General features: G+C 43.7%; 1 protein-coding gene across 1 annotated transcript in view; it reads right to left on the reverse strand.

The window, feature by feature from the left end:
• Window positions 1–15078: 15078 nt before the first annotated feature.
• vrk1 (VRK serine/threonine kinase 1) overlaps window positions 15079–18833 on the reverse strand; it is a 23646-nt gene continuing 19891 nt past the window's right edge. The window contains exon 14 of the transcript XR_007029774.1: window positions 15079–15114. The gene's annotated coding sequence lies outside the window, so the exon portion shown is untranslated. The remainder of the gene's footprint in view (window positions 15115–18833) is intronic.

An 18833-nucleotide genomic window follows, 5' to 3' on the forward strand; every position in this document is an offset into this window, starting at 1 on the left:
AATCGTCAGCGATGGCTGAACTCTGACACTCTGCAAATAGATGGGAGAGCACGCACCAGCCGAGACGTGTAATGAGAGAAGCAGGCCGGCGTTCGCAGAGGTCAGGGGTCGGCCTGTTAGGGGGGACAGTACGTCTGCCTGTAAACAGCAGAGAGGCAGTGGTTCTCCTCCAGCGCATCTGATCCAACACTGTGCTTCACTTTGATCTGTGACCTTTACATGGGTCTGAGACCACAGGAGGACAGGGGGCGAGCAATTACGATGATGATGATAACAAAACTGTCATGTATCAAATAATGGAAAGATTTTATCGAAGATAAAAGAGAGCAAGCTCTCTTTTCCTTTTTGAATATTTTTCCTTCTGTGACAAGGAAACAAAGAATCAGAAGTCTTCATTTGACTTGAGATCGTCGTAATGTTCCTTCTTGTACTTTGCAGTGTTATCTATTGTATCTCATCACATTAGCCAACAGAAACATCTCATTTAAAGGGGCAGTATAAGCAATTTGAATCCAAGTTCCAAGTTCTGTGAGTGCTGACAAAGGAATCCGGTTTGGGCACAGCCACAGCTGCCCGACCTCTCACTAACACACTCAGTGTTGGTTTCTCCATTCGGTGCGTCACATTTCTCACTGCATTATGTATTTCACATGACGTTTTTTAATATCACACTTAACCGTTATTACGTCATGGTTTTCTTGTTCCTGTTCTTCAGCCAGTCCCTGAACTTCTCAGATGAATAATGATGTCACGTGGTTGAATCGGTGCTTTCATATGCTGTGTATTAGTCAGTGTAAAGGTCACCCGGTTATTGATAACGGTGGCAGAGTGTCAGATATTGTTTGTCTGCATGTAGTCTGAATGGCCGCAGGGCCGTATTTTTCTAAGCGTGTCACCCAGCATGCATCACAGGCCCGGAGATCATCAATATTCATTTCCGTATGACAGCGGCAGTCGGCGTTGTGTGACGCTCAGCACTTAACAAATGCCACGCTCCCACCACTTAAACATATGTCACCGCAAAGATGTTTTCATCAAGGACGAGGGCGCTGTGCTCGTCCTCAGACACACACACACACACACACACACACAAACACAAAGCAGTGAAGATGCACACAGCATTTGGGCTTTAGGAGGAAAGGGAGAGAGAACAGTGAGGATTAAGAAAGAGGAAGGAAAGGAAGCGGGGATAGAAGAGAGTATGTGAGGAAAGGAGAGGACAAAAAATAAAAAAGAAGAGGGAATCAGAGAAGAGATTGATGAAGAAAAATGAGAAGAGAAGACAAAAGTAAAGGAAAGAAGCTGAGACGAGGAAACAGGAAAGGAGAGAATTAAAGAGAGGAAAGGAGAGAGGAGAGAGTCAGTGAGAGCGGAGGGCTTGGACAGGATGGCATGTTGGTCGATGACTGCTGATCTCCGCTCGCTCGCCCACCCGACAGCCTTTGACACCAATGAGACGTGGCTTCTCTGTCCCTAATGACCACATGGCTGAAGATGGGGGGGGGTGTCGGATGAGGCCGGAGAGGAAGGATCAGTGACACAGAGAGGAAGCGAATGGAAAGGAGTTAGTTCACTATGCATCAAATTAGAGAAAAATCATAATTTATCATTACACCCAGCCTGAAATGCCACCCAACTGAGCCTCACCCCCCTGAAAAGAAGAAAAAAAACATCACGGCAAACGAGGAGAGGGAAGGGGGAAAAAAAGGGAAAGTTAGAAAAAAAGAAAAGTGACAGAGCCCCAGCAGCAGCCGATGGGCAAAATTAATATGCAAATATATTCAAGAAATTAAAAAGCAGAATTACACAGGCAAATGAGGTAGCTACACTTGAATTGTTAGGATTATGAATAATTACTGCAAATTTCCTGCTCCTAATATAACTTGTTTTTTGATAAACAAAGACTTAATTATCGAGATGCGCGGGAGAATTTCCGTGGCACTCATTAATCTTGCAGAAAAAACAAGTCCCCGGTGGCCGCCGGTAATGAAGAGAGCGTGCCCTGAATCGGTGCGAGGATCAGAGCCACGGGGCGCCAGGCGAGCCAACGCCAGACGCCGCCCTGCCACTGTCCCTCGCCATACCCAGGAGGGTCATAACTTCTTCCGCTAAGTATCAAAGGGACTTATTTATGCTGGCAACACAGCCATAAGTCCAATTTTATGAGCCCTGAGGCTGGGGAGGGAGGGAGGGTGATGCAGAGAGGATGAGGGAGGTAGAGGATGGAAGAGGGTATCTGTTGATGCGCTCTGGAAATGCCACTTTCCCCCGCCTCCCCCCCTCCCTCCCTCGTTCCCTCACTGTTTGCTCTCCTCTGATACAGACACAGAGCCGGAGGAGTTTTGGCAGAGTGCTGCCCTCTACAGGGGGCACGGGGGGGCACCCAGGGGCCGTCCAGGGCTGTGTGTGGCTCTGCTCCTGTACGTTTATCATATCAGAGGCATTTTGTCTGCTGGTTCTCTATCAGAGTTTTGTTAACACAGTGGTGGAAGAGTTGAGATCCTACTGTCTGTAAAGCTCCTGCAGTGAAATGAAGACAGTCATATGTCTGTGTGAAAAAAAAACAACTCAGGAGCTGTAGCTACGACAAATATAATCAGTAGTCGTGTAGAGTAGTCCGGCTCCAAGGTCTAGGGAGGTGGTGGGCGGGCACACTCAGCAGACTAACAGGCCAAAAGAACAAACTTATACATGAATACATCAAATTATATTTCAGTGGTTCACTCCACACATACACTGCTTCAGCCGGAGCCATAACACATGAGCTGTAGTACGATGCTAAAACAAACATACCTGGGATTGGACAGGAAGTAAATCGTAGTGTATAAAACATTGAGGTGTAATGTGCAGGATTAACATTCAGAGGTGACCGAACCAGAGTTCTCACACACCCAGTCACGAGTACTGACTACCACTGAGTAGTACTTAAATAGTACTTACATGTACTTAGTTACTTTTCCGTGGGGGACCAGATTTTTCTCTTAGGCAAAAGTAGCAAGACTTTAATGAAATACGACCTTTAAAGCGTTGTTTCTGCTTTAACATCAAGGCCATAACACCCATGAGAGCGGTAATTAATGTGCTCACATCATATCAGAGTCACTGTAATTTCCAGTTTCACACACGTAAACGTTGTTCACGTCACAACTGGGAGCGTCGGAGCGTAAGTAACAGTCTGTTGTTGGAGGAAAGTAAGCGCTGACTTGTAACATATAAAATGCTATGTTGAAGAGCTCTGTATTCTTAGCCCTCGCATGTCGGAACTCAATGTGCACACTTGGTTCCAACTGATGACTGTAAAATAACCAGGGTCGGACAGTCGGTGCAAAAGGAAAATCTTTCAACAACACTTGGTGGAACCATGGGACATGGGACATGGGCCAAGAGAGAACCCATTAAATGTTGGCGTACATCCTGACTAAGGGGCGGATGCATTCATTTTTTTTTATCATATTCTTTTACATTGTGAGATAGTTTTTTTGTTCATTTTTTAGATTTCCGCCTGCACTCTTGAGCCATTCAATCACTAGATATGGTTCTTTTTTATGTTATTACAATTCTGCCTTTTGTGCTACAGCTTTGAATCTCTCATCTTCCCTGCTACACACCATTTCACCTGTGACCAACAGTGATCACTGAGTAAAATCCTGTTCTTGTCGTTGCTCTTGTCTGTGGTAAGACGTGGATCCTGGTCTTGAGTTCAATATGTCGCGAGTTGTGACGTCAGCACTCGGCCATCACGCTCTCCCAACCACACCTCTGTCCAAAAGGCAGAATGCAGGACTACTTTACAGTGATGGATCTGACTGCCTATGCACAGTGGGAGGAAGTCAGAATTGGCACAACTGGCCTCAAGCTTTCAATCTCATGATAGCACTCGTGTTTCTCAAATGTTACCTTACATTTCACATGTCCCCTGCTGGCTGCTGAAGAGGACGCCTGATAAAGGGTTAGCACATAATCCCATCCAAACCTGCTCCAGCCACACTGAACTAGTACACTGATTGAGCAGCACATAATACAGTGTTATCTCTCATTGTAGGTCTTGAACTTGTTCACATAGAAACGACAGCTAACGGACGGTGAGGACATATTGGCGGATTTTTTACAAAACATGTATGGCTTTGGAATAGCTTACCGCCCCTTTAAGTCAGCAGCAGCTACAACATTGTGTAACGTTAATGAGTATAGTTAATGCAGTCAGGTTAATCAGTTATAATAATAATAATAATAAATTTCATTTATAGAGCACTTTTCATTACTAAAAGCAATCTCAAAGTGCTCTATAAATGAAAATAATTTAGTTAATTACTAACTAGGGACTATTGGTTGGCTATACTATTGGTTGAGGTTTCTGCACTATTAATTTGTGTATTAATTGTTAAACTGGATTACGGGGCTCGGACTCAAACGCACAACTCAGGATTTGAAGGGCAAAAAAGAGTCTTCAATGATAACCGCACATTGGCAAACCAATCCAGAAGGGCTGAGGCAAAAAGGCTATGTCCAACAACTCACTAGCCAGATAAACTACTGTATACACAAAGAAATAATACTGGAACGCTTGCAACGGAATACAAAGACGAACTGGCAACAAGACAGAGGAGCACACGGACGAAACACACCGGAGGATGAGATGACTGCACCAGGTTAAACACATTAGAGGGGGGAAGACAACCACAGGCAGGAAGTGGAGACCTGAAGAAAAGAAATTCAATAATAATAAGGAAAACAGAACTTATGAGTCAGCAGCAGACATGACATTAATAAACAACATGACAACGAATAACCAAATGCTTGGTAAACATCATATGGGAAGATGTGTAATATATATGTTGCTTTTTTTTACATACACATTTTAGAGTGGCAACCTCGAGAATCTAAAAGTAAACTCCTTAAAACAACTTAAAACATTTTCTTTCTCCCATATTAATGGACAATTGTCAAAGATGCAAAATGTTTGTGTTTGCAGTGTTAAAATGCCACACAATTAGTGGTTAAATTTAGTGTCATCGGAAGGAAAAATGGGAGGGGAGAAGATAGCAAGCTCCAAGGTTCTGGGTCCAGATGGCAGCAACTCAGCCTGAAAGAAGCACTTACTCCTCTGGGAAATCAGTCATCTTGCCAGCGTCATCTCCAAACTTATTCATGGAGCTTCGATACACAGACATTTGGACAGAGGCAGTTCAAACAATAGACCAACTGAATTAAACAAAGGCAGAATCATTTTTAATAACTAACACTAAAAATGTATGATTTTTAAATTTCATAATTAAAAGTACTTGCTGTAAAGCTACAACACTGTTTGAATGTTGAGCACGTCATTAACCAGAGAGCCTGCATGTTGTCATTGGAGTCCATGTCATCGTAAGCAGTTCTCTTAGCTAAACCATGTTTTGTAATTTCAACTGACTAAAAAGTAAAAAATTTAAAAACATAACAACTTTCTGTATTTTGGGCAACTTTGAAATCATTAAATATACAAGCCAAGTGAAAACAAAATTTAAACTGGGAATATCGTCATCATCACTACCATCTGACATCAGAGGCCTCACCGTAGAGAAGCAGTTCCTGCCATTGTATCAGAGAGGTCAGTGTGATGTTTGAGTTTCACACATGAATAAAGATACACCATTAACAAAATATTAAAAATAGACATATTCAAAATCAATCAACACAAAACAAGTAGTCAACAAAATATAATATGATATTTTAAGTAATTTAGCATGGCCAATAAAGGAATTTATAAAGATTTGAATGGACCTTGATAGAAAAAAGGCTATAAAACTTAATATGGCCACACACAAGGAGGTTTCTACATAACCACAGTCCGTTCAGATAGTTCCTCACATCACGACGAAATGGGATTATACATCTGTGCTTAAATAACCTTTCAGATACATAGTTGTATCATCTCTGAGGATCCTACAATCAATCCTTTGAAAGATGCTAGGTAGTCATCGTGCTCATTCAGAAATGTAGTTAGAAACAAAGATATCAAAATTTCTCAGCAACTAATGGATGGATTTTTATTAAAATTTGCAGAAAATATTCATAGTCCCCACTGGATCAATATCTAAGACTTGTTGATCCTCTAGCTTCTCATCTAGCACCGCCAGTATTATGTCACATGGCGCATCCTTGCATGTATTTGCCATGATTGTGTTCAGAAGTTAACTGTTTGCCAAGATTTGTAAGTGGTGAAGTCAAAATCCGTCTTCATAGCATTATAAATGGTTAATCTGGAACATATTTCAGGGTGAAGACATGCCCCCATCAACAAAGTCTTTGACTACACTTCTATATTTGGTGTGAACACATACGTAGGAGGGCTACTGAGGCTCAGGATGAAGGAGGTTGTCCACTAACCAGAGGGTTGAGGGTTCAATCCTGGTTTTACTCAGTCCGCATACCTTTGGTAAGACATTTAACCCTCTGATGGCTCCGTATGGAAAGAGAGAAAAAGTGCAGTAAGTGGCTGCAATGAATGGGTGAATCTGACTTGCTTTGAGTGGAAAAGTACGAAATACTGTAAATGTAGCATTTAGTTAAATTAATCAAGAAAATTCCCCTCAAAATATGCAATAAATTGAATAATTATTCTTAATCATTGTCAATTGGTTGTATTGCAGTTCTGTGGATTTTGACTAACAGCCAAGATTGATAAGGGGCTGGGGCTTGGGAGGTAATGAGGATAGCCTCAGATTGTGCCTGGTTGAGATCATCCAAACACTGACATTATCTAAGCAGTCTGTCTGATAGTATGGTGGCAGCATCCAAAGGCTTGGTGTGAATGTAGAGTAGTGCATCATCAGCATTGCAGTGAAAATTGAGGCCACATTGGCGAATTCTGTGTCCAAGAGAGAGAATGTAAATGATGAACAGTAATGGTCCAAGAACTGAGCCCTGGGGGACACCATGGGAAAGGTGGAGTTTTGAAAAGAACTGTTTTTTTTCTTCAAAGAACCCACGTCTGTTTGATAAAACAAACAGTGTTTATTAAGATGTTAACAGGAAGCACATCTGAGATGCTATCAAGCTCACTCAGTCATTTGGAAATAAACTTTTTGAAACATTGTAACTGCAAACATAATGCACTGACTACCTTACCACACCTTTTCAAAGAAAAGACACAGCATTGCTGTACACTGCACTCCTTGTGCAGTGTACAGCAGTATTGCTTTTGGTGCTCCAACACAGCTGGAGTGCTCATCCACATCATACAGAATCTTATCGTTCATTAGTTTAGATGTTCACATAATTTTGGTTATTGTTGTAATTATGATTTGTGGTGTGGACTGTCCTTCAGTCAGCTTTGACAATAAGGACTTAGAGAAAGGAAGCTGTCGTAAAGTTGACTAAGTTATCATACCTTTTCAAAGCAAAAACACAGCATAGTGTTTGTTTGTGTGTGTGTTTGTTTGTGTGTGTGTGTTTGTGAGAGAGAGAGAAATTGATTTTACAAAAGTTGCAAAGCTCAAATAAAAGCCGAGCATTATGAGCTGTTAACGCGATGCAGTGTAAACCATGAAGTGTCCACGCGCCACACAGCGAGTCAACCAGCTGTTTATTACATCACACCACAGCAAGACTCTGTGATATTCAACTCATTTATGGAGTTAGGAGCAGTACGGTTGGAGCCGATGCAGTGGATCTTGTCAATATTTCATGTTGAGAGCAATTTAATATATCACATTCTCCCCGTGTGCTCTTTGAGCCGGCGCAGTCATCAGCCTCCTCTCTCATTCTCCTCAGAACATATTTGTGTGGAATATATTTGCTTTGTAAAGCTCCCACCATGTTGCAGAGCTGCCATCTCCTCCCTGCTGGCCCCCAGTCACACAGGGCAGCAGAGAGAACACAGAACATACAACAGGAAGGAAGCTATGTGAACTTAAAATGAACTACTGCAACTACTCCGCTGAGTTAGTATTGACAGGTTTAATAAAGAATTGTCAAAACTGGACAGCAGAGGTGGAGATAAAGTCTTTCATATGTCAAAAGACACTGAAGGCTACTTCATTCCTTGTGTTCAATAACTGAGATTTGTGTATAAGTACCATAGATGCATACATATTTGCCCTTCTTACTTTGAATATTTGAAAATGTTGTCATGTTTGTTGTTGAAAAAGTAACACCAAGTGATTTTCAATGAACCCATCTGATGTTTCATGAAGGGATTAGCTGTTTGTCCGAGTTGAGAGTGGTTCCTGAACTCAAAATGTGACGGCCCGGTTCCTAGTTTGCCCTCGGCCTTTGTCACAAGTTCTTTGTCTCTGTCCTTCTGAATTTTCATTAAGAGCATATAATCCATTTTGAATGGGACTATTTACAACAAACATTTCCTCATGTTCCAAACAGCCCTAATCATTCTGTTTCCCCCCCTCAAGTGTATCTTGTGTGCAACTGCAAACATTTAGGAAATGGATAGGGCCTAATGTTTTTTAATTAGGTCATGTTATCAATAATCCTATCCTGTGTGTTGGATCCTACACAGATGTGGAGAAGAGAACCTGACAACCTTCATATTAAAATGTGATGGGACTGACATTCAGTGATGAGCGACGCTAACTTTTTTTAGTTCATCCACACACACACACACACACACACACACACAATCATTAATCAGACAACATCCTGCCATGGGCTCAAGATGTCTGTTTGAAAAACAAAGAGTGGTGGAAGAAAGGAAAGAAGACGATCTGTCTCCTGACGAGGCCTCTACCTACCAGCTGACAGGCCTGTTTGATGCCCACCCTCTCTCTCCCGCCCTCGCTCCACTTCCTCCGACATGTGGCGAGAGACGGAGGGAGAGGAAGGCCTTTGTCAACATGAACCAGACGCATTAAGTGAGTGTAGTCATTCACAACATGCTGTGATTGAAAATGTTGTAAGGAAGACGCCCCCCTCCCCCCCACACACACGTCAGAAAGAAGGGCCCAATGTCTTCTTTATGTTTAAGTGGGGAATAAAAGTGTGTGTGCCTGAACACTTAGCACACTGCTGGGCTTTATCACGAAAATGTTCAGTAATTACAAATCATGTTCATTTATGACAATTGTACGTGTGTACAAGAAGACTGAGGCCACTTCAAAGGAAAGACAGAAATGATTTATCTCAAATGAGAGGACATTTTTTAAGAACCAACAATTTATTGGTGAGATTGTCATTGTCCTTCAGTGTGTCTGTCTGTCTGTCTATCTGTTTCTAACAGATTCATCCATGTGGTCTGTTATTTCTTTCTCATGGGCCAAGAAATATCCAAATGTATTCATGTTACTTTTAAAAATGTTATTTGTCATTTTCATTTTACAAAATAAGTTCCCCAACAGTTCAGTTTGTTTCAAATGTAACATGTTCACACTGCGAGTGTAGAGAGCACTTTAGTGAAAATGTAACTCATCACACGAGTTTCCAGGTGGTGTGAGTTTTGAACACGCCGTGGATTTCTTGAATAAACGCAGTGTGTAGTAATCAATGTGTTTTAAATATTATACTAAATACGACCTGCTGCCTGAGGAAGCTGTGGAGTTCACAGGTTGATGTAATAAGGCGTGATCACTTACGTTGCAGGTAAACTGACTGTTGTTGACTATGTGGGCGTGTCCATCCACCAGGCTAAGTAATGTCCGGCGTGTCCTCCTGCGGCCTGGCTGCGGCCTGGCTGCGGCCCAGCGCACCCTCGTCAGTTTAGTGATTATAAAATAGCCACGGGAGGTGAAGAGGCTCGGCCAGCGCTCTCCAGCAAGCAGCATTAACCAGCCACTCACAGCCAATTAAAACGCTTGTTTTGACCCCTGGGGGGTCAAAACAAGCGTTTTAACCCCCCCCCCACACACACACAATATCTCTTTGGGACCTTCATTAAAGATGACATGCAGAGGATTGATCTCTAAGGACACCTCGGACACACGGACACACACACACCTGCACACATGTACGTATGATTCCATTAGGAGCAACAATGCAAGTGCACAGTTGAACACGTACACACACGTACACACGTACACACACACAGGATGTAATTAAGCAGAGCAGTATTAACAGCAGCGTGTTCTATGTGATTGCATCAGCAACACTCGCGTCGAAAGGAAGCAGCAGCGTTGCATCACGGCGGCATGGCGATGGGGGCAGTCTGCTCACCTGCCAGCACCGACATGAATATGCACCGTGTGCACTGTCGAGTGTGACGCAACCACTGGTGTGGCAGAATCCTTGGTCATTGATGTTTTGGGTTTATGTGTTTTTCTTTAATTTATCATTTTAGAGGGACTTACAAGGAAAGACTATCAATTTGCATCACAGTTGTAGGATTTATTGTATTCTTGTTTTCGCAGCAGCAGAGACAGATAGAGTCAGATCGATACGGAGAGACAGGAAACTTTGTGTGTTGTTCCGCCGTTGGCCAACATGCCCCTGTAAAGAGAGGCCTGCAGCCATGCCTGGAGGAAGCACCGGCTCAGCAGCACTCCGACCGACCGACCGGGACCCAGGGACCGGCGCCATAATGTGCTTTTAATTGGGGGACGGGGAAGCGCGGTGCGAGGCCAGGTTTCACAGCACATGTTCCAGGGTTACTGCTTAATGTGTAATAAATGGGATTTACGGCACGTGGCTCAAACGTGTCCCCCTGGCAGTTGCAGAGGGAGTGATATAGGGGCGACGCACAGATGTGGGGATGTCTTATTTAGCGGTGAAATTCATAGTGGGGCCACACAATATTTACTGCAGCTTGTTGCAGGATTTTCAACGGCATTTGGTGTTTTACAGTTTGAGGAGAAACAACAGAGGACAGAGAGAGAGAGGGTTTGGGCCATAGGTGACGAAATGGAATCCACGGTGCTGCATATGTGGACGGGAGATACTTCAAGTCAGACACATGCTAATTGTCATACACTTCATGTGGTAGTATAAAAAAGGCCTTAGCTGTACTAGACTGTATGAGACTACTCCAGGTAATCAAGTTGTTAATCTTCATGTATCTGAAAAAAAGACAATGTTCATTAGAAAACAAAGTATCAGCGTGTTGGGTGGAACAGTCATCAACTAATTCAAACGATTTCTTGTGAGGAGTGTGATCAGAGGTCAGCAAATGTCAAAGGACGCTGCTCTTTAGATTATGACATATGCTGCAATAAATGAAATTCACAGCAAATTCAACGCTGTGAGTTCAGCATGCAACACAGCAGGCATTTCCTTTTCAATGTTAAGTATTTAGTAGCAGCGAATTTCACAAATATTAGTACAGCTTGTCCCGCCACTCCTGGTTATCTGTCAGCAGGATTATGCAAAAACGACTTACCGGATTTCCATGAAACTTGGAAGGATGGGACACTGTGGTGAAACTGTAGGGCAGATCCAGGAAGATTTTTCTTACTTTCTTTTTCCAAATTTCCCAGGGAATAATGTTTGGATCTTGATGCAAAAAGCAGGCATATTTAAGGGACATCTGAGTATTTCCAATTTAGTGCAGCTTGATTTTTTAATACAAAGACGACTGTCGGGCCTTGGTGGAGGCATGGGCTCTACTGAGTGCCATTCTAGCTCCATTTTAATTCAGAGTTGGAGAAACTTCTCTCTCACTGGGTGGGCGTGGTTTAAATGCTTAGCTCGATCAGTGGGAGTGGAGGTGAGAGGAAACCCCCCCCGCACATAATATACAGTAGTATTAGCGATCACGTTTCCATACATGAATTCCATATCATACATAATTTCACGACATAAAGACATTGAGCATAGCGTTAGAGCAGGCAGGCCATGACGTTGCGACCGACCACGATCCAGTCCGTCAACTGACATCATCAACCTTTTCATCGTAGTGGTCCTGACTTAAAAAATAAGTTTAACCGGCCGCTGTGGCTCAGGAGATAGAGCGGGTCGTCCACTAGCCAGAAGGTCGGAGTTTGACCCATCTGTACACATCTGCATTACATGGAAATACTAGTAAAGTTTCAACTGTACTTCAGTATGGTACTTGAGTAAATGTAGTCCATACTTGATTGGACCTATGTGTGTGTCTTTAATGACAGATGTCTGTTGGCATGTCAGACTCCTTCAGTTAATCCCGTGACACTCAGTCAGTCAGATAAACTTCCTGATACAGAGGCTCTAAGAGCATTGATGCTAAATTCATAACCCGCCATTAAAAGTTCATGAGGGAACAGACACTCTCGCCTGAGAAACTGTTGCATGACCAGATGACAACAACCCACCCATTATGTTTTTCCCCCCATCAGAGTCTTTTGTTCATTTCCATCCAGTCACAACAGCGGCGGAGTGATAGCGCCGACGTCCCCGAGGACCATCGCTCCGAGACACGAAATGCTCCTGCAGACACTCGACCTTTTTAAATATTAAAATTTCCTTGCTCTTTTCATTTCACTCAACGGGCTCTTGTCACAATCTGGGAGGGGGGAAATAAAAAATAGGAAAAAAATAAGCAAGGTGCTAACAGGCGGGCACCTCGGCAGCCTGGGAAGTGTTGCGGAGTGCAAACAAGTAGCTTAAAGGTAATTTTACAATATGCTCGCCCATCACCTGTGTAAATACTGCGGATTAGTTCCAGCTGAGCGTGTCGTTTTGTTTTAATGCCAGCTAAACCGTCCGCCTTCTGCATCAGTTCATTACACCATAATTAGCTGAGTGAGATCCTTCACCGGGGGCATAGAGAGAAACTTTCATACAGACGTGAACCTTTGAGTCTTTCTAACATTCAAGATATCAAACATTTATAGCACATCTAAAATGAACATGTCAGTTGACTTGATTGTAACATCGTCTGGAAAGTTGTTCATAGTTGTAGTTGGAAGAAAAAAAAAAATCTTGGTTACAGTTCATCGAAAGCAAGTAATTTCAGGTCAGTGACAGAACTCCTGAATGTGAGTTGCACTTGCTACATGCCGATTCACCACCACAAAGTCACAGGCCGAGTGTTGGCTTCCAACGTAAATAGAGAGATGTGAAATATCCATCCTTCCATTTTCCAGTGAGAACACTTGGACAGAATAAGATCTCTACTCGTATTCCAACGGAAAGGATGAGTGGCGGACAACATCTGCCATCTGTGAGCACCAGAGGATCTTCTGGGAAGAGGTCAAAGATCGTCGCCAAGGAGTCGTGACCGTCGAAGAATCGCGGAGGCAAACATGGCAAACGGCCCTGTGACAAAACGTTTGTGCGATGTCAGGCAAGTATTGGGAGTCGGAGACCACCAGGCTCCAGCTGTTGTGTACATGGATACACTTGTTAGTGTGTGAGTGTATGTGGCAGCCACGCCCACACGACGGACATGTTTATGCATGTGTGTTTGTGTCGACTCTACGTGTGTGACTATATGAGTCCATGTCCCTTTTCCCTCAGGACGCCCTTCACCACGCTTTTAATGAAGTCCCATAGAAAACGTGGAGGCGAAGGAGGAGAAAGTGTGTGAGTGTGTGTGAGTGTTGTGTGTATGCCCCTTGTTCTTCTCCCCAGTTGCCTTTTTTCGCCGTGGCCTTAATTGGGGGCCCGAGCGTCCAATTAACGGCTAGCTAGCGTGACTCTTTGGTATGGTGAACATGCGGTGGCCAAAGATAATGTTTTTGTCCCAACCCAGCCCCCCATCTCCCTCCACCGGCGTCCCCAGCCCCCCCCCACCCGGGGGACCTCCTCTTAGCTTGTGAGTCTGCACGGGTTAACAGCTCTCCGCCTGGCGCCTAGTCCACTCCACTTCACACCTCACACCTTGAGAGAGGTGACTTTCCCTCCTAACCTATGTCCTCTGTCAACCGTCCTGCATCTAGGTCACAAACGGGGGGGAAAGGCGGCGGGTGGAGGAGGAGGAGGACAGCATGGGGACGATGGGGGAGGAAGAGGAGAGGCAGGCGGAGAGAAGGGGATGCTGGGGAGTCCCTTGGTCCCTACTTCATTAAAACCAAATAAAAACGGGAGGTCATTTATCTCTTTCCTTGCAAAGCCATAAACACAAATAGGTTCACCGCGGTCCTCCCTTCCTCCCCCTCTCAGCCTGGGAGTATATATCACAGGAGATAAAGCCAACCTATGATGATAGGTTGTATTCAATTGTAATGTAAGTGAAATTTTAGATTGCAGATAGGACTGGAAGGGTGTGGAGCTGGTGTGTGTGAGAGAGGGAGATTAACCTGCATCTCCCTCTCTCATTTCCTTGTCAGGGACAACATGAAATCACTGCTCCCAGTCTGACTGATGATCACCGCTGCTTCTTGTTCTGGATCCAGGTGTGGGCAGGGCGAGATCAATCTGTACTGGTGAGGGGTAGGATGTGGAACATTTCACAGTCATATTTATGGATGGAACCGCACACCAACTTTTGAAATGATGTCAAACAACCTGCTGAATGACATGACTGTTAAAGGTAGAGACGGTCGTCCACGAGCCAGAAGGTCGTCAGTTAGGTCCCCGCTTCTCCCTGTCCGCATGACGAAGGGTCCTCGGGCAAGACTCTTAACACTAGATTGCCTCTGGTGTTTGTGCCGGCAGTGTGAACATGACAGAACAAATGCGGTTGATGGCAGCGCTGTGTGAATGTGACTTGTATCAGAAAAGAAAAAAGAAAGACGAGAGACCATTCACCATTTGCCCTCTAATCAAATGCGGGCAGGTTCTTTATCAGCTGGAAATTCTGCTCTAAGACAAACTGTGGTCTCGTCTTAATCCTGTATAGCGTAGCGCTACCTCTGGCACGTCCTTACCAAGGACACAGCGCTTCTTTCCACCGCGTTGTGTCTTGCCCAAGGAGACATTGGAGGACTGCTGGAAAGTGGGAACGAACCACCAACCTTCAGGTTGTTGAACGAGTCTACCTCCTGAGCCGCAGCCGCCCAGGTGGGGATGGCAGTGTGTCGCTCTTGATTTGTTGGACATTTTATTTAATAGCCACAAAAAATGTCATGGTAATTACGTAACTTTCCAAATTGTTCTAATGTTCACAGACAAAATCCCTTTAAATAACGTTACATTACCACTTTACACCCTACCTCTCTTGCACTTGCATCTCAGTGTTGTGTTCACCTCCCACTTCATGAATCTCCTGGCTGAGCTGGCCAATCCTGCTTGTGTGTGTGTGTTTGTGTGTGTGTGTGTGTGTGTGTGTGTTTCAGCACAACACTTGACAACACTTGCCTCCTACATTCAGGATGCGCCTGTGCGCTTGCAAAACGTCCCAATTTTTTGCTCTTGCCCTTTGATGTTTGTGAAACAACCAATAGTAGTCTGCAGGAGCAGAGCACATATGCCCATGAGCAGGGTTTACTTGGGAGAGAGTCTGAGGGAAAAAATGTGGAAAAAGTCTGAACATGAAAATAGATAATGCTCTTTAATAAGTAGCTCTCATCAACCTTGTTTCCAGCAGCAGCAGCAGCAGCAGCTGTATATTCAGAGAAAAGGCTGTGATACAGTCACAGTCCTGTACGTACCAGGAGGTGGTGGAGACTAAACACTGAGCTCAAAGAGAGGTCAATATTAGACTACTCCGCATGCACCATCTCATTGCTCAAGTCCTCATGTCCTCACTCAAATCGCCGTCTGATTGCAGTACCATTTGCTAGCTGGTTTTATGACTATTTGGTTTCCTCTGTGGTTTTCTGATGCATATTAGTATTCTCTCAAACAACATGTGTACGCTCTGTCATTGTGTAAGTGGATTCAAATCAAACAGATTGAAGTTATCAATGAAAGTCTGGGTTAGTGTAACAGGAAACCCCCTTTCCCCACTTACTGACCCTCCACCCGTCTCTGCCCTGCTCCCTCTCCAGACAATGACAGTGGAGGATCATCTCTTAACTGAGTATATTAACTCCTACCTGGGACAGAGGGGGAGAGAGAGGCAGTGCAGAGGTGTGTCCATCAGCCACTGTAGGGAGTACCACCTTTAATATATATATATATATATATAATAATAATATATACGTGTCCAAGCTCAACAATCACTGAGATTGAACTCTATTCTAATCCTTCTAATCCTGGAATAGTTCACTCGAGTGAGGTTTTCACTCATACAGATTATCGTAGCAGTGCGTGCACTTTGTTTCTGCTCAGCTTCCTTTGAACGTGTGCACACAGTGAGAACATAAAAAAGTTCAAATGTACTACTTCACACCTCAGCATGACAGGATGTACGGGAGCTCTGGTTCAGGCCGTGTTCTCGGGCCACAACCAGCTAAGAGATCACAACGTGATTGGTTGTACGCTCTTCTTCTTCGCTTTAATGGCGGTTGGCGACCAGCGTAACAGGAGCATTTTTGGCACCTTCCGCTCCGGAGTTTTCCCTTAAAACTATTAAAATGTGGCGGAAAGCGAAAGAAGAGCGCTAGATGTAGTGACCTTTTTATTGTAGTGCTTATTTGCTTTTAAAACCAACATATTGTTGGTTTTGTTGGGTTTGAAAGAAGTTGTCGTTTGTGTTAAATGTAGTGGGACAATGGTGAAAACGCAGCAAATGAAACACAGCATTTAAAAGCTTTAAAAGTGTAAAATCAAAGAAAATACGTGAGATGTTACGTCGTTATCAATTCTGCGAATGCAAACATAGGAACAATGACAGTTTTGGACCTGTCAGATGAAAATTTCTTCCCAGTGACCATGCTCGGCACAAACTACATTTGGACCATAGTTTGAGTCTAATTAGTGAGGAGGCCCCACGCTGTGATGTTGGCTGATGAGACGGATCCATTTTTACATGAGCCATTATTCCAATCCATCTTCCTCCTTATCTGCGGTCTGGAGCAGCCGAGGAGAGGCCTGCTGCTTCCTGGGAGGACGGGGTGAACATGAGCACTTGTTCAATTGACTGATGAGTGATAATCCAGACGTGAAGGCACAACTTGTGGCTCATTTCATTGTACATCTTTCCCCGTACATCATGAAACACTAAATTAAATACATTACGATTTCAGGGGTCCTCCGTCACCGTAAAACAATTACACACACTATAAGTTCTCTTGTAAAATATCATGTATTAAACACAGTCTGCATCATTTAATAAGGCAAATGTATCTTTCTGATGTTATGTCCATGAATGTGTATATGAAGGGATGGGATACAGTATGACTCAGGTCTTATAAATTCTTATATGATCTAAAAAGGGACAATGTTGTTTAACCAACATGAATAATAAATGTGTCCAGTTTAACTGCAAAGGCCAATGTTGATCCACAAGTTTGAATTGGTCCTACCTATCTGTGTTCAGCTTGTGTTCATTCATTCATTCAGGACTACTAGCGAGGCTTTAAAAAAACAAAAACATGGTTTAAGCAGTGATTCCTTTTTCATAATTTATATATAAATATCCTCAGGACTTTTCTGTTTTGTCGCTACCTTTCAGTAAATAAACTATGTATGCATTTCTTGTACTGCACTGTAACTTTTATCAACTGTCTTATTCTACTTTAATGTTTTTATTTTCTCTTTTAAATGATTGTATTTATCTGTTTCTTCCCAATGCTACTAGTGTTTCATGTAAAGCACTTTGAATTGCCTTTTACACTTTGGCGTGGTTACTGCTGATGCAGTTATTGATGCTGAGTCAGCTGGAAACTCACCGGTTTCACTGGTACTCAGAAGTTAGCCATTGATGGTAAATATCCTCCAGGCCCGGAGAGTGATGAACCTTCTGAGTGAGAGTGCAGCTGGACGATGTCAGTCTGGACCCAGGTTGAAGATGCACATCCCCTGCAGGGAGTGTGACAGTTATCCAGTAGGTTTGGCTCATTCAGTTTTTTAAGTGAAGATATGTAAACCTGTATATGCACAAAACAAGGGGAGCAGCTGTTTTCATTTCCTTTGCATTGATCTTGATGGAGTGTGTCAACCAGTCACGGCCGCACTGCCCCTGAATTGGTAAAACAAGTATGAGTATAGTTTAGTACAGTACAGTACAGTATATAATAATACAATATGACTACAACCCAAAAAGTTTGTATGTTGTCAACAAAATGTGCCCATAATTCTGTGTAAATCTGAATTTAGTGAAAGAAAATCTTTTTCTACCCATCACAAGTTAAGTTGCATCAAATGGCCGAATCACTGGATAATTCCTTATTCTCCATAGATCAATTGTTAAGCATAAATAAAGAAAAACAGTTTTCATTTTATCAGGTTTCAAAATGAATGTTTATAATGCTTTCATAAATGCTTAAAAAGTAGCTAATGAACGGACCAGGTCCTCTGCAGTGCTTTGCCAGAAGGTAAGTGGCCTCACAGTCAAACATGAATTCATAATTGATGACGGGTGTGGACAAAGACCATCGGTGAGTCAGAGAGACATTTTTATTTTGGGCTGAATGGATGATATAGAGCTGTGGAGACCCGAGGCTGTATGTTCCAGTCTTACCCTGAGTCATTTGAGAGGGAGACACGCTGGTCATGTCTGGGACAGAGTCTCTGAGACTGATCAGGCCCCCTCCTCACTCGTCGAGCTGCGGGTGATCCCTCTACACTGTGTCGCCTGACGATTCCAGAATCCACTCTCTGGGCCCCTCTCTCACCTTTGCTCTAAATCCCCCCCCCAACATCTTTGCATGATGCCACTGAGTATGTAAGTGGGTTAGCGCCGGGCTAAGGCTACCTACCTCCCACTTCCGTCAGGCTGCGTGGGGTCAGCTGGTGCACAGGTCTTAGGGAATGTCCTTTTTGGAATGACATCCGATATTCTCCGGAGCGTGGGAGAGCGAGGGAAAGGGGAGGGGACGCGAGGATTGGGAGGTCAGAGGAAGGAGAGAAGCCGCACTCCTTTAGATTTGAGCTTCAACGTGACCTCTGCCCCCCCCCCCCGGCTCAGATATCAAAACACAGAGCCATCTGCCCCCCACTGCAGG

The sequence above is a fragment of the Scophthalmus maximus genome, chromosome 15 (assembly GCF_022379125.1).
Source record: "Scophthalmus maximus strain ysfricsl-2021 chromosome 15, ASM2237912v1, whole genome shotgun sequence".
In the NCBI taxonomy this organism is placed as follows: Eukaryota; Metazoa; Chordata; class Actinopteri; order Pleuronectiformes; family Scophthalmidae; genus Scophthalmus; species Scophthalmus maximus.